The 13218-nt window shown below is 38.9% G+C and overlaps 1 pseudogene; it reads right to left on the reverse strand.

Annotated features, from left to right (window-relative positions):
* Nucleotides 1–11048: 11048 nt before the first annotated feature.
* LOC140507395 (vomeronasal type-1 receptor 1-like) lies at nucleotides 11049–12005 on the reverse strand (annotated as a pseudogene).
* Between the last annotated feature and the right edge of the window lie 1213 nt (nucleotides 12006–13218).

Below are 13218 nucleotides of genomic sequence, written 5' to 3' on the forward strand. Positions count from 1 at the left end.
ACCAAGAAAAAATTCCAGGGCTTATTTCACAGCATTTTCAAGGTCCCTTTTCTATCTCTAGTCAGATAGTGCTTGAAAAACACTAAGTCTCTTATTGTCTCCTGGAAGAGATTATTTTCTTCTAATTTTCAAAATATAGAACTGTCATATAAGAAGATATACTCACCTGATTGCGCTCTGCTTCTAGAATGGGGTAAAGTGCTGTACCAAATACAATGTGCCCCTTTTTACATGTGTAATGGCAAAGGAAAATCCAGTTATAAGGACTGGGTTGTCTGAGCAGATTTGCCACCATAGCTTTGATTATCATGTCATGAGCAGGACCAGTGACACTAGTCTACCAAGGGAAAAAGGGATATGTTAAAAACAATGAACTTTAGTCCCACATGAAACTGTCTTCAAAGATTCCCACCAATTCAGAATTCCCCATCTGCAATTACTAGTGAAGAATGACTATGCCTAAGTCATCAACTAAACACAAAGAGGAGAAAAACTTTCCTGGACTTCAAGAGACCCAGAGGTGCAGCTGTTAAAGAGGTTGTCACAGGCAGAGGAAGAACTAACACATTATGGGCACTTCCACTGGGTTGGGCTTTGGAATTTTCCTGAATAGATCCCAGACCTTGCATCTGCAGTCTTTTTCATGCAAGTTACCAGCCTCCTAAGCAGTCTCTGAATATGAATTCTTTCATAACGCTAATAGTCCTAAGTATGGCAGTGTTGCCTTATTTTGTGCCATTGTGTCTTTTCCATTTTATTCCTGGTGTCTGACTCCTTCCCCTCTCTTAAAATGATCAACATCAAGAAATGGACGTTAGTGGAAGGAGGGAAGGTAAGGATGATGCAATGGGACCTGAATCCCTAAAAGGAAAATACCATATCTTTCAGACCTGGACCCCTAAAAGCTCCTGAACTTTGCCACATAACATAAGACCATGTCTTTGCTATGAACTCTCTCATACTGGTATTTTGTCTGAGGCTTCTGGCCCACCTCATTACTCAATAATCTTTTTAACTGTCCTTCCACTGTGACCCAGCCCAGAACACTGAACTCCTTTCACTGTCTACACCTGATCCACCCCAGGCTTTCTGCCACTCCTTAATCCCATCCATGTTTTCTCAATGCCTAATATATATGTATCAGTTTTACCCCCATTAAGTTGTACAGATTCACTAAGAATCTTACTGGCTTCTATTATCATCACAATTCACTACTTTGACTGTAAGAAGGTTTGAGCAGTCAATTTTTTTTGGAGGCAGACACCCCCTGTACTCTTACATTTTTGAGTTTCTAGCTGCAACAATAACACATAACTCTATAAGCGCCCAATTTTTTTCAATCCCTCATCAGGTTTTTATTTCTGGAAGATAGTATAACTCAGTCAAAAGAATATGAAGCTGGGGGCTGTTTTGTCTTTATGTAGGATGGTGTGTGTCTGTGTGTGTGTGTGTGGGTGTGTGTGTGTGTAGTGTGTTGAGTTGTATTGCCATGTGGCTTCTCTACACCTACATTAATAAAAATTTGTCTTGCAGGGAAACAAGACTATACATCTCTAGAGAAGGCTTACACAACCTGTGGCCCATAGACTGCTTGCCCCATGCCAAAGAATTTTGGGCAGCCCACAAAAATCCTCCACATTTTTCACAGGCAACCTGAAATCCTTTGGCATGCAGCAAGTGGCCCTCAAGCCACAGGTTGTGCAGGCCTTCTCTAGAATCATCTTCTTTCACCCTTCTTTAAGGAGACTTTCACCTTTTGCTAAAGGAAAGCAGGAGGTGAGGCCAGAGTTTACCTACTCTGTTCTACTCAGAGAGAAGGAGTACTGGACTAGAATTACATCTTTCTAGCCTCTTAAAGATGATTGGAAGAAATTTTTATGTTCGAATTGTTCTTCTCATTCTCCCTTAACAGGAAAGGATTTTCCAAAGTTATATATTTGAGACTAGACTCCACCAGATTCCAGATACCAGTTCCACAGTGAATAGGATTACTCAACAGCAAATAAATCCCTTTATCCAAATCAAGAAGAAAACAGAAATCAGAGAAACTATACAAGAAACTATATATCAAATTATGAAGAGTGAATGATCTGTCCCATGGGGAGCAAGATAACTCAGCTCATCCAATAGAGAGAAGGAGTCTTAGATGTTTCCCAAAGGGAGGAGAGAACAAGGTGTCAGCTCTTCTATATATTTTCATCTTCCATATGGTTTCCTCACAGCCACTTTCTCCTTTGAAGTATCTGAAGAGAGTGTGAAACAACATCACTTTTCTCTCCAAGTTAGAAGCCAAAAAACCAGGTGTAAAAGCAAGCACCTTGACACACACAGGAGGTGCTGTTATCACTGGTTCTTTGATCCGCTTTTCTAAAAGGAAAGGCAACTTTTGAGGGGTCAACAATCACTTTAATCAAACACATGAACCTTCACTTAGTTCAGCAGAAAAAGTCAACACCCTGAATTTCAGAGAAAATACGGAGGAAATAAAAATCAACAGACAGGACTTCCAATTGCCTGACAGTAAGCAATACATACACCACAGATCAAAAGACAGATAACTGTCTGATCATACATACATAGTTACCTGAGAAAGAAGCACCAGCACTTGGGTTTTCAAAGCTGGGGGTGGTCCTTAGCAGCTGCTGATTCAGTAGCTCCCAAGGCTTGCTCCCGGTTTGATGCTGCCAGGGTTGTGCTGGCACTCCACTCACACCCAGGTGTGACAGACTTTTCCTGCTGACCTTCTAATTCATTTTTGGCATTTGTGGGTTGTAAAGTCTGGAAACAATTACTGCTGCCACTGATTCAATTACCTGAGGCCCATTCCTGGTTTGCTGGGTCCCTGTCTGCTCTGATGCAGTCTGTACGGCACTACAGATTTTGCTCACACTATAGCAACCTTCTAAGTTGTCTTGGTCTGGAAAATTGTTTCACTCCACTTTTTCGGTGGGATCTACCACTCTTGAATTTGTTTAGAGTTATTATTTAAAGGTATTCAGAGATGTTGAGGGAGAGCTTACATGAGTCCCTGCCTTTACTCAGACATTTTGGTTCTACCTTGAAAATTTTGAACAAAACTTTAAGGGAAGTTAGGTAGCACCATCGTGGATAGAACACCAGTCCAAGAGTCAGTATCTGAGTTAAAATTTGGCCTCAGATACACTTGATACACACTAGTTATGGGAAAGTCACTTAACCCCAATTGCATAACAAAAAAACCTTAGCACTATCTTCTGTACCAATTATCATCATTTAACATATCTTTATCGCTAAGGATTTCTTTTTCAATGTATGGAAATAAAACTGCTTTCCATACCTGAGCAATGTTTGTGTAATTAACACATTTTGATTTTCTTCTTTCCTTTCTGTGGTGGAGATGATACCTTAGATTTATTTTTTCCTTTTTAATTTATGTTTTCACTTTTCACAATAACTTCCATGTGTTTTAAATTCCCCCTTCCCTGTCCTTCCCTAAGATGGCATGCGATCTTATATGAGTTCTAAACATGAATTTTTATTAAACACATTTTCAAATTAGTTATGTTACAGAGAAGAATTAAAACAAATAGGAAAAATCACGAGAAAACCAAACCAAAACAAAACACAACACAAGGGAAAATAATCTGTTTCATTCTGCATTCTGATTCCATAGTTCTTTCTCTGGATGTGGATGGCATTTTGCATCAAATATCCTTTGGGAATGTTTTAGGTCCTTGCATAGCTGTGAAGAGCTAAACCTATCAGAAACAGTCTTCACACACTGTGGTTGTCACTGTGTATAATGGTTTCCTGGTTCTGCTCATTTCACTCACCATCAGTTTATATAAGTCTTTCTAGGTTTTTCTGAAGTACATATATTCATCACTTCTTATAGCACAACAGTACATTCATATACCACAACTTGCCTAGCCATTCCCCAATTGATGGTCATGGCCTCAGTTTCCAGTTCCTGGTCACCACAAAAAGAACTACAAATATTTTTGTACATGTGAGATCTTTCCCCCTCCTTATGATCTCTTTAGGAAAAAGTCCTAGAAGTAGTATTGCTGAGTCAAAGGATATGCATATATTTATAGGCCTTTGGGCATAATTCCAAATTGCTCTCCACAAGTTCACAGCTTGTGAAGTTGACAGCTCCACCAGTAGCGAATTAGTGTTCCAACTCTCACACAGCTTCTCTAACATTTATCATCTTCCTGTTTTGTCATGTTAGCCACTCTTATAGGTGTGATGTGGTATGTCAGAATTGTTTTGATTTGCATCTCCCAAATCAATAGTGATTTAGATCACTTTTTCATGTGACTATAGATAGCTTTGCTTTCTTCCCTTGAAAACTGCCTGTTCATATCTTTTAACCATTTATCAACTGGCAAATGACTTGCATTCTTGTAAATTTGACTCAGTTCTCCATATGTTTTAGAAATGAGGATTTCATCATAGACAATAGTTGTAAAAATTCTTTCCCAGTTTTCTGTTTCCCTCCTAGTCTTTGTTGCAATGGCTTTATTTGCACAAAAACTTTTTAATTTGATGTAATCAGAATTATTCATTTTGCATTTTGTAGTGTTCTCTATCTCTTGTTTGGTCATAAATTTCTCCATTCTTCATAAATCTGACAAGTAAACTTTTCCTTTCTCCTCTAACGTGTTTATACTATGTGCATTTTTACCTATATTGTGTACCCATTTGAACTTTATTCTGGCATTGATCTATGCCCACTTTCTGCCATGCTATTATCCAGTTTTCCTAGCAGTTTTTGTCAGTGAGTTCTTATCCCAGAAGCTAGAATCTTTGGGTTTATCAAACACTAGACTGTAATATTCATTGACTACTGCGTCTTGAGTACCTTACTTATTCCACTGGTCTACTCCTCTCTTTCTTAGCCAATACCAAGTGGTTTTAATGATTGCTGCTTTATACTACAATTTGAGATCTGGTGTGGCTAGACCACCTTCCCTAGCATTTCTTTTCATTAATTCCCTTGGTATTCTGGAAATTTTGTTCTCCCAGGTGAATTTTAATATTATTTTTTCTAGCTCTGAAAAATAATTTTCTGGTGGTTTGATTGGTATGGCACTGAATAAATAAATTAATTTAGGTAGAATTGTCATTTTTATTGTATTAACTCAACCTACCCATGAGCAACTAACGTTTTTCCATTTACTTGTAGTTGACTTTATTTGTGCTAAAAATATTTTGTGTTTATGTTCACATAGTCCCTACATTTATTTTGGCAGGTAGACTCCCAAATATTTCTTCTTGTCTACAATAACTTGAAAGGGGATTTCTCTTTTTATGTCTTGTTGTTGGACTTTGTTAATAATATATAAATATGCAGATGATTTATGTGGGTTTATTTTGTATCCTGCAACTTTGCCAAATGTGTTTACTATTTCAAGCAGCTTTTTACTTGATTCTCTAAGTATATCATTATATCATCTGCAAGGAGTGATTACTTAATATCTTCTTTGCCTATCCTAATTCCTTGAATTTCTTTTTCTTCTCTTATTGGTAAAGCTAACATTTGTAGTATCATATGGAATAACAATAAATCTACATTCTTGTTTCACATCTGATCTTATTGCATATGCATCTAGCATATCTATACTTTGTATAATGCTTGCTGATGGTTTTAGGTAGGTACTACTTAATTTTAAGGAAGGTTCCATTTATTCCTATGCTCTCCAGTGTTTTGAACAGGAATGGGTGTTGTATTTTGTCAAAAGCTTTTTCTGGAGGGGTGGAGCCAGGATGGCTGAGTAGAAAGATGTAACTACTCTAGCTCTTCCCCTACAGTCCATGAAATACCTATAAAAAATGACTCTAAACAAACTCTAGAGCAGTAGAAACCACAAAACAGAGTGAAAAAGATTTTCATTCCAACATAGCCTGGAAGGTCGACAAGAAATGTCTATCACACGGAGCACAGAGCAGAGAGCAGTCCACCAATCCCAACCCAGCCTTGGCTATGCGGCATCAGCAGGAACAGGATGGGAGCAGACCTTGGGGGTAGAATCCCCTGCAGCAGCTGTAGGTCCCAGATCCCTCAACCCATAAACGCCAAAGACAGCTTCAAAGGTAACTAAGAAAGATTTTCACCTGGGTAAGAAGGGAGCAGGGTCCTTCCCTAGCCCTGGCCCCAGGTGGCAGTGACAGCAGCAGCAGCAGCAGCAGCAGCAGCAGCAGCAGTGTCCATATTTGGAGCCCTCAGCTTAAAGACCCTGGAGAATTGAGTCATGACCTGGGTCTTAGTCCTGAGTGGCAGGCCTGGGGATAAGGAAGGGTGCTGGGGTGGAGCTGGTGGAGGCTCTGGAGAGGGAATTCTACTTACATATCCTGAGCAGAAAAGCTTTGGTAGCTCCCAGACCAGAGTGCAGGCCAGGAGAGGAGCAAACTCCTCTCCTTTGATTGTGCCACCTTGGAGGAACTAAGAACTTACAGGTCCCCAGAGTATACCCTCCTCTTGACAAAGGACTCAAAAGTCAAGTAACTGGCTGGAGAAATGCCCCAAAAAGGGGGAAAAATTAGACTATAGAAGACTCTTTTCTTGGTGAACAGGTATTTTCTTCCATCCTTTCGGATGAGGAAGAACAATGAATACCATCAGAGGAAGACCCCAAAATCAAGGCATCCACATCCAAAATCTCTGAAATAGAGATGCAATCTTCTCAGGCCATGGGAGAACTCAAAAAGGATTTTGAAAATCAAGTAAGAGAGGTGGAGAAAAAATTGGGAAGAGAAATGAGAGCTATACAAGAAAATTATGAAAAGTAATTCAACAGCTCGCTAAAGGAGACCTAAAAATGATGAAGAAACTAACACCTTTAAAAATAGGCTGACTCAGGGGGGCAGAGCCAAGATGGTGGAGTAGAAAGACACACATATATTGGCTCTCCCTACACAGCCCGTAAAATACCTGTAGAGAGGGATTCTCAACAAATTCTGGAGCAGCAGAATTGGAGAACAGCAGAGTGGAGGAGATTTCCATCCCAGGGTCACTTGAAAGGCCAGCAGGAAACATATGTTGCACCAGACACAGAGTGGAGCCCAGCCCAGCCCTGGCAGTGTGACACAGCTCACAAACAGCCCTTGGGGGTGGAATCTCCCGTCACAGTAGCAGGGTTTACAGATCCCTCAACCCACACGTGGCAAAGGTCAGTGACAGGATTTTTTCAGCTGGCTAGGAAGGGAGAAGGGCCTTCCCATAGCTCTGGCCTTAGGCAGCAGCCACAGAGGTCACGTTGGACAAGCAGCAGCAGTTCCCACAGAAGCCCCTACAGCAGCCCACATCCATTGTTGGATTGTGAAAACCCTGGAGGCACTGAGCAGACCATTCTTACCTTAGCCCTGTGTTGAGACCCTGAGGCAACTGATCTTTATCTCACACTGAATGGCAGCCCTGCCCATGAAGCTTATCTGAATTTCAGCCTCCAGTGCTGGCTTGGTGGAACTGGAGGCCAGGTGGCTGTGGAGAGGAAACTGCTAAGACTCTGGGCACAAAAATCTCTTTCTACTCCCAGACCAGTGTACATGCTTGATTGTGCCACCTTGGAGGAACTGAGATCTTACAGATTCCCAGAGTATACCCTACCCTTGACAAAGGACCCAAAAAGTCAAGTAACTGGTTGGGAAAATGCCCCAAAAAGGGAAAAAAAATAAAGACTATAGAAGGTTACTTTCTTGGTGAACAGATATCTTTTCCCATCCTTTCAGAAGAGGAAGAACAATGCTTACCATCAGGGAAAGACATAAAAGTTAAGGCTTCTGTATCCCAAACATCCAAAATAAATATTCAATGGTCTCAAGCTATGGAAGAGCTCAAAAAAGATTTTGAAAATCAAGTAAGAGAGGTGGAGGAAAAATTGGGAAGAGAAAGAAATTAAGGGGTAAGAGAGAAATATATTGGGAGGAGAAAAGGAGAAATGGAATGGGGCAAATTATCTCTCATAAAAGAGACAAGTAAAAGACTTTTCGGTGGAGGGAAAAAGGTGGAAGGTGGGAGAAAAAACATGAATCTTACTCTCATCACATTTGAATAAAGGAAGGAATAAAATGTACACTCATATTGGTATGAAAACTTATCTTACAATACAGGAAAGTGGAGGAGAAGGGGATGGGGAGGATGATGGAAGGTAGAGCAATGGGAGGAGGGAGCAATTAGAAGTCAACACTCTTGGAGAGGGGGAGAGGGACAGGGTCAAAAGAGAGAATAGAAGAAATGGGAGGCAGGATAGGATGGAGGGAAATATGGTTAGTCTTGCACAAAACGACTATTAGGGAAGTCATTTGCAAAACTACACAGATACGGCCTATGTTGAATTGCTTGCCTTCTCTATGCAGATAGGTGGGGAGGGAGGGAGGAAGAAAAGTTGGAACTCAAAGTTTTAGGAACCACTGTTGAGTACTGTTCTTGCATACAACTAGGAAATAAGAAATACAGGTAATGGGGTATAGAAATTTATCTCACCCTACAGGACAAAAGAGAAGATGCGGATAAGGGAAGGGAGGGATGTTAGAAGGGAGTGCAGATTGGTGATAGGGGTAATGAGAATGCTTGGCGTTTTGGGGTGGGGGAGGAGAGAAATGGGGAGAAAATTTGGAACTCTAAATTTTGTGGAAATGAATATTGAAAACTTAAATAAACAAATTAAAATAAAAAAAATAAAAGAAAGTAAAAATAGGCTGACTCAATTGGCGAAAGAGGTCCCAAAAACCAATGAGGAGAAGAATGCTTTGAAAAACAGAATTAGCCAAATGGAAAAGGAGGTTCAAAGCTCATTGAAGAAAATAGTTCCTTAAAAATTAGAATGGAGCAGATGGAAGTTAATGACTTTATAAGAAACCAAGAAATTACAAAACAAACCAAAAGAATGAAAAAATAGAAAATATAGTGAAATGTCTCATTGGAAAAACAACTGACCTGGAAAATAGATGCATGAAAGACACTTTAAAAATTATGGGACTGCTTGAAAGCTGTGATCAGAAAAAGAGCCTAGACATCATTTTTCATGAAATTATCAAGGAAAATTGCCCTGATAATCTAGAACCAGAGGGCAAAATAAATATTGAAAGAATTCACCAATCACCTGCTGGAAGAGATCCGAAAAGAGAAACTCCTAGGAATATGGTAGCCAAATTCTAGATTTCCCAGGTCAAGGAGAAAATATTGCAAGCAGCTAGAAAGAAACAATTGAGTACGGTGGAAATACAATCAGAATAACAGAAGATCTAACACCTTCTACGTTAAAGTATGAAAGGGCTTGGAATGTGACATTTCAGAAGTCAAAGGAAGTAGGATTAAAACCAAGAATCTCCCACCCAGAAAAACTGAGTATAATATTTCAGGGGAAATAATGGTTATTTAATGAAATAGAGGCTTTTCAAACATTCTTGATGAAAAGACCAGAGCTGAATAGAAAATTTGACTTTCAAACACAAGAATCAAGAGAAGCATGAAAAGGTAAACAAGAAAGAAAAAAACATAAGGCACTTACTAAAGCTGAACTGTTTGCATTCCTACATGGAAAGATCCTATTTGTAACTCTTGAAACTTTGTTCAATATTTGGATACTTGGAAGGATCATACATACATAGGTACATATGTACATATGTACATACGTACATATATACACATAGAACAGGGTGAGTTGAATAGGAAGGGAATATATCTAAAAAGTAAAATTGACTTGTGAGAGAGGTATATTGGGAGGAGAAAGGGAGAAATAGAATGGGGCAAATTGTTTCTCATAAAAGAGGCAAGAAAAAGCTTTTTCAATGGAGGGGAAAAGCGGGGAGATGAGAGGGAAAAAGTGAAGCTTACTCTCATCACATTTGAGTTAAGGAGGAAATAATATGCACATTCAATTTAGTATGAAAATCTGTCTTACACTATAGGAAAGTAGGGGAGAAGGGGTTAAGTGGGATAGGAGGAGAAGATGATAGAAAGGAGGGCAATTGGGAGGAGGGAGTAATAAGAAGTAATCACTTTAGGGGAGGAACAAGGTCTGAAGAGAGAATAGAATAAATAGGGGGCAGGATAGGATGGAGGGAAATGTAAGTAGTCTTTCACCACATGATTATTATGGAAGTCTTTAGCAAAACTACACATATATAGTCTATATTGAATTACTTGCCTTCTCAGTGGGGAGGGGTGGGGAAGGAGGAAGGGAGAGAAGTTGAAACTCAAAGTTCAAGGAATGAATGTTGAGAATTGCTTTTGCATGCAGCTGGAAAATAAGAAATACAGGCAATGGGGTATAGAAATCTATCTTGCCCTACAAGAAAAGTGAGGAGATGGGGATAAGGGAAGGGAGGGGTGTGATAGAAGGGAGGGCAGATTTGAGGAAGGGGTAATCAGAATGCATGGTGTTTTGGGGTGGGAGGAGAGATGGGGAGAAAACTCAAAATCTTGTGGATATGAATATTGAAAGCTAAAAATAAATAAAGGAGAAAAAAACAAAATTAGAAAAAAATTCAATTGAGGCATAATTAAAAAAAAGCTTTCTCTGCATCTATTGAGATAACCATATGGTTTTGTTAGTTCTGTTGTTGATAAGATCAATAATGCCAATAGTTTTCCTAATATTGAACCAGTCCTGCATTCCTGGTAATAATTGTGACTCTTGACACTCCTGGGTGTGACTTGAATTGGATAAAATAGTTTATTGGGAAATATTTTACACAATTAGAGAAACTACAATTAAATCCAGATATTACATTTTAAAACAAAGTCATTCTGTGATCCATAGGGAATCTTACAGATGCCTCATTTGCCTCTACTTCTATTAGAGTTCGACCTTATTGTTCTAATGGATATAAAAGCGGATTTGAAATCATGAGACATGAGTTTAAGAAATGATTATATCACCTGTGTAATCTGTGTCACTAAGAGCTGAACATACAATGTCTAGATTAGAACAGACTATTCTAAAAGAGAAAAGAGTTTGAATACATGATCACAGAGGTCTTGTCTATCATTAGGTACTATAATCCTTAGATTCTCTTGTGCTCTATTTCCTGCTTCTGAAAGACATTTGTTTGTCATAGAGTTAGGGGGTAGAGTTGGGGAAAGTATCACAAAGGAGACAGAAAGTTCTCCTGTGCTAAAGAGCATACCAGTACTTACGGACTTGGGAGTCAGAGAAGATCAGCACGAAAGGGCTGATGGCTGGGAACCATGCTGCTATTAGGTCTGAGATGGTCAGGAGCCAAGGGTGGTGTTTGTCAATTTTAAAGAGGTAAAATGATAAAATAGAATGAATGGAATAAAATGAGACATATGTGCTCATTAGTAGGAGGACAGCCTGGATGGCTCTTTTCTCAGGGAAAGTTCTGGGAGTGAAATGAGGACTGTGAAGATGTCTGACTTGCTGATGGTGTCTGTGCAGGAAAATCACTAGGTAGGCACTGGCACAGATCATGAAAACCACCCACATACCATCAGGAATAGAAAAGACAATTGCAAAAACTGCAGCATTAAAAGAGGCAGGAGCTAAAAGTGAACAATAGCCTAGATTCCATATCTCTGTATTATTAGTTAGATATCTTGAGTTATGCATAGTCCCAAGCAAAGTGAAATTTATCAGCAGATAGAAGCACCAGCAGAATAAGCTAGAAGGGACAATACATTTGGGGGCTTGAAATTTGAATTCTGCCCACCTGGAGTTACTGGGACTGATGGTGATGACCTGAAAACCACTCATGAGGCAGGTAATGCTGAGGGAAACACTTCGTGCCACATTGTAAAGATAAGTGACAAGTTTACATCCAATAAGATCCAAGAAATTTTTGAAGCCCAAACAGACAATTGTCTGAAGAATTCCCTTTGAGAGAAGTACTTCTAAGTTGGCCAAGGCTAAGTTGGCAAAAAGACACTCTATAGGTCTCAGTCTGTGGCCAGTGAGTAAAGTGAAGCTATATAGGCAGAGGAGGAAGAAATTTCCAAGAATCCCAACTCCCATCTGAATAAGGAAGAAAGTGCCCAACACCAAGTCACTAAGCACCATTTTCTCGAAGTTTTGGGACTTGCTGACAAATCCTAGGAGAAAATGAGAGATTTATCAAATTTGTTAGCTTTCTAAACGTTGTTACTGAAAATGATGTGGTTCCATTTGGATAACATTGGCACAACCTCTATGCTGAGCTGAATTATGATATAATTGAAATTAAACCACTGGAATTGGTTGTATTTACTGTGTTTTTCCTTGGTATCCAGGATGTGAAAGTTAACAAAATATTCAGAAATAATATAGATATGATGCCAGAAGTCCATTTTGCAACTCAGAGCCTTTGTTTTCTTTTGGTGACTCTCATACTACAAGAATGAATTCCCAAGTTTGCTTTCAAAATGCTACATCGTGGGCCTGATTTGCCAATGAATGGTTGAAATGGAATCAATAAAAAATAATATAAAAAACTCTAGCTGATAATGAGAAATTACCATAGAAATATCATGTAACCTTGGGCAAGACAATCAAGTTTTCCCATCCTCAGTTGCCTTCCCCATTAAAGACAATTGTTAAATGAAAATTATATGCCAAGTAATGTCCAAGGTGCTAGAGATACAAATAACAAAAAAGATAATTTCTACCCTCAATTATTTTAAGGTCTAACAAGAATACAGAAATCAGAAAAGCAATGCAAGTGAGAATTACAGCAGTAGAAAATTGGATCTATTTTTAAAGATAGAAATAAAATAATAAAAACAACAATGAAGCATCACCACTAATAATAATAACAATAGCATTTAAACAGTGCCCACCACATATTAGTCTGCTAAACATTTCTCAAGCATCATCACATATAATACTAAACAAGTGTATACCTTATTCATATGTAACATTCCATTATTGTTCTGTATATAACTATTTTAAAATTGCTCAGCTTCATTCTGGTATAGGAGTAAGTCTGAATTCTTCAGAATTTTGCCAGTGGAAGCAATTTTCTAGTTTATTCTACCATTATATAACCAAGGCAATATTCACAGCACTGGTGGTGACTATGAATATGCCAGCAAAGTTCTCAGCTGCAAAATATAAAAGATTCTCAATATAGAAGACAGAAGAAAAACATTTATTTACACACCAGAAAACCATATCCCAGAACCAGAAAGCAAAATCTGTCATGATGACCAAGAAGTTAATAAACATGATCAGCACAGGAAGAAAAGACAATTCCAAGTCTTCGCCTCTCAACCAGGGTCTTCTCACAAGCAAATAC

Source organism: Notamacropus eugenii, chromosome 5 (genome assembly GCF_028372415.1).
Source record: "Notamacropus eugenii isolate mMacEug1 chromosome 5, mMacEug1.pri_v2, whole genome shotgun sequence".
Taxonomy (NCBI): Eukaryota; Metazoa; Chordata; class Mammalia; order Diprotodontia; family Macropodidae; genus Notamacropus; species Notamacropus eugenii.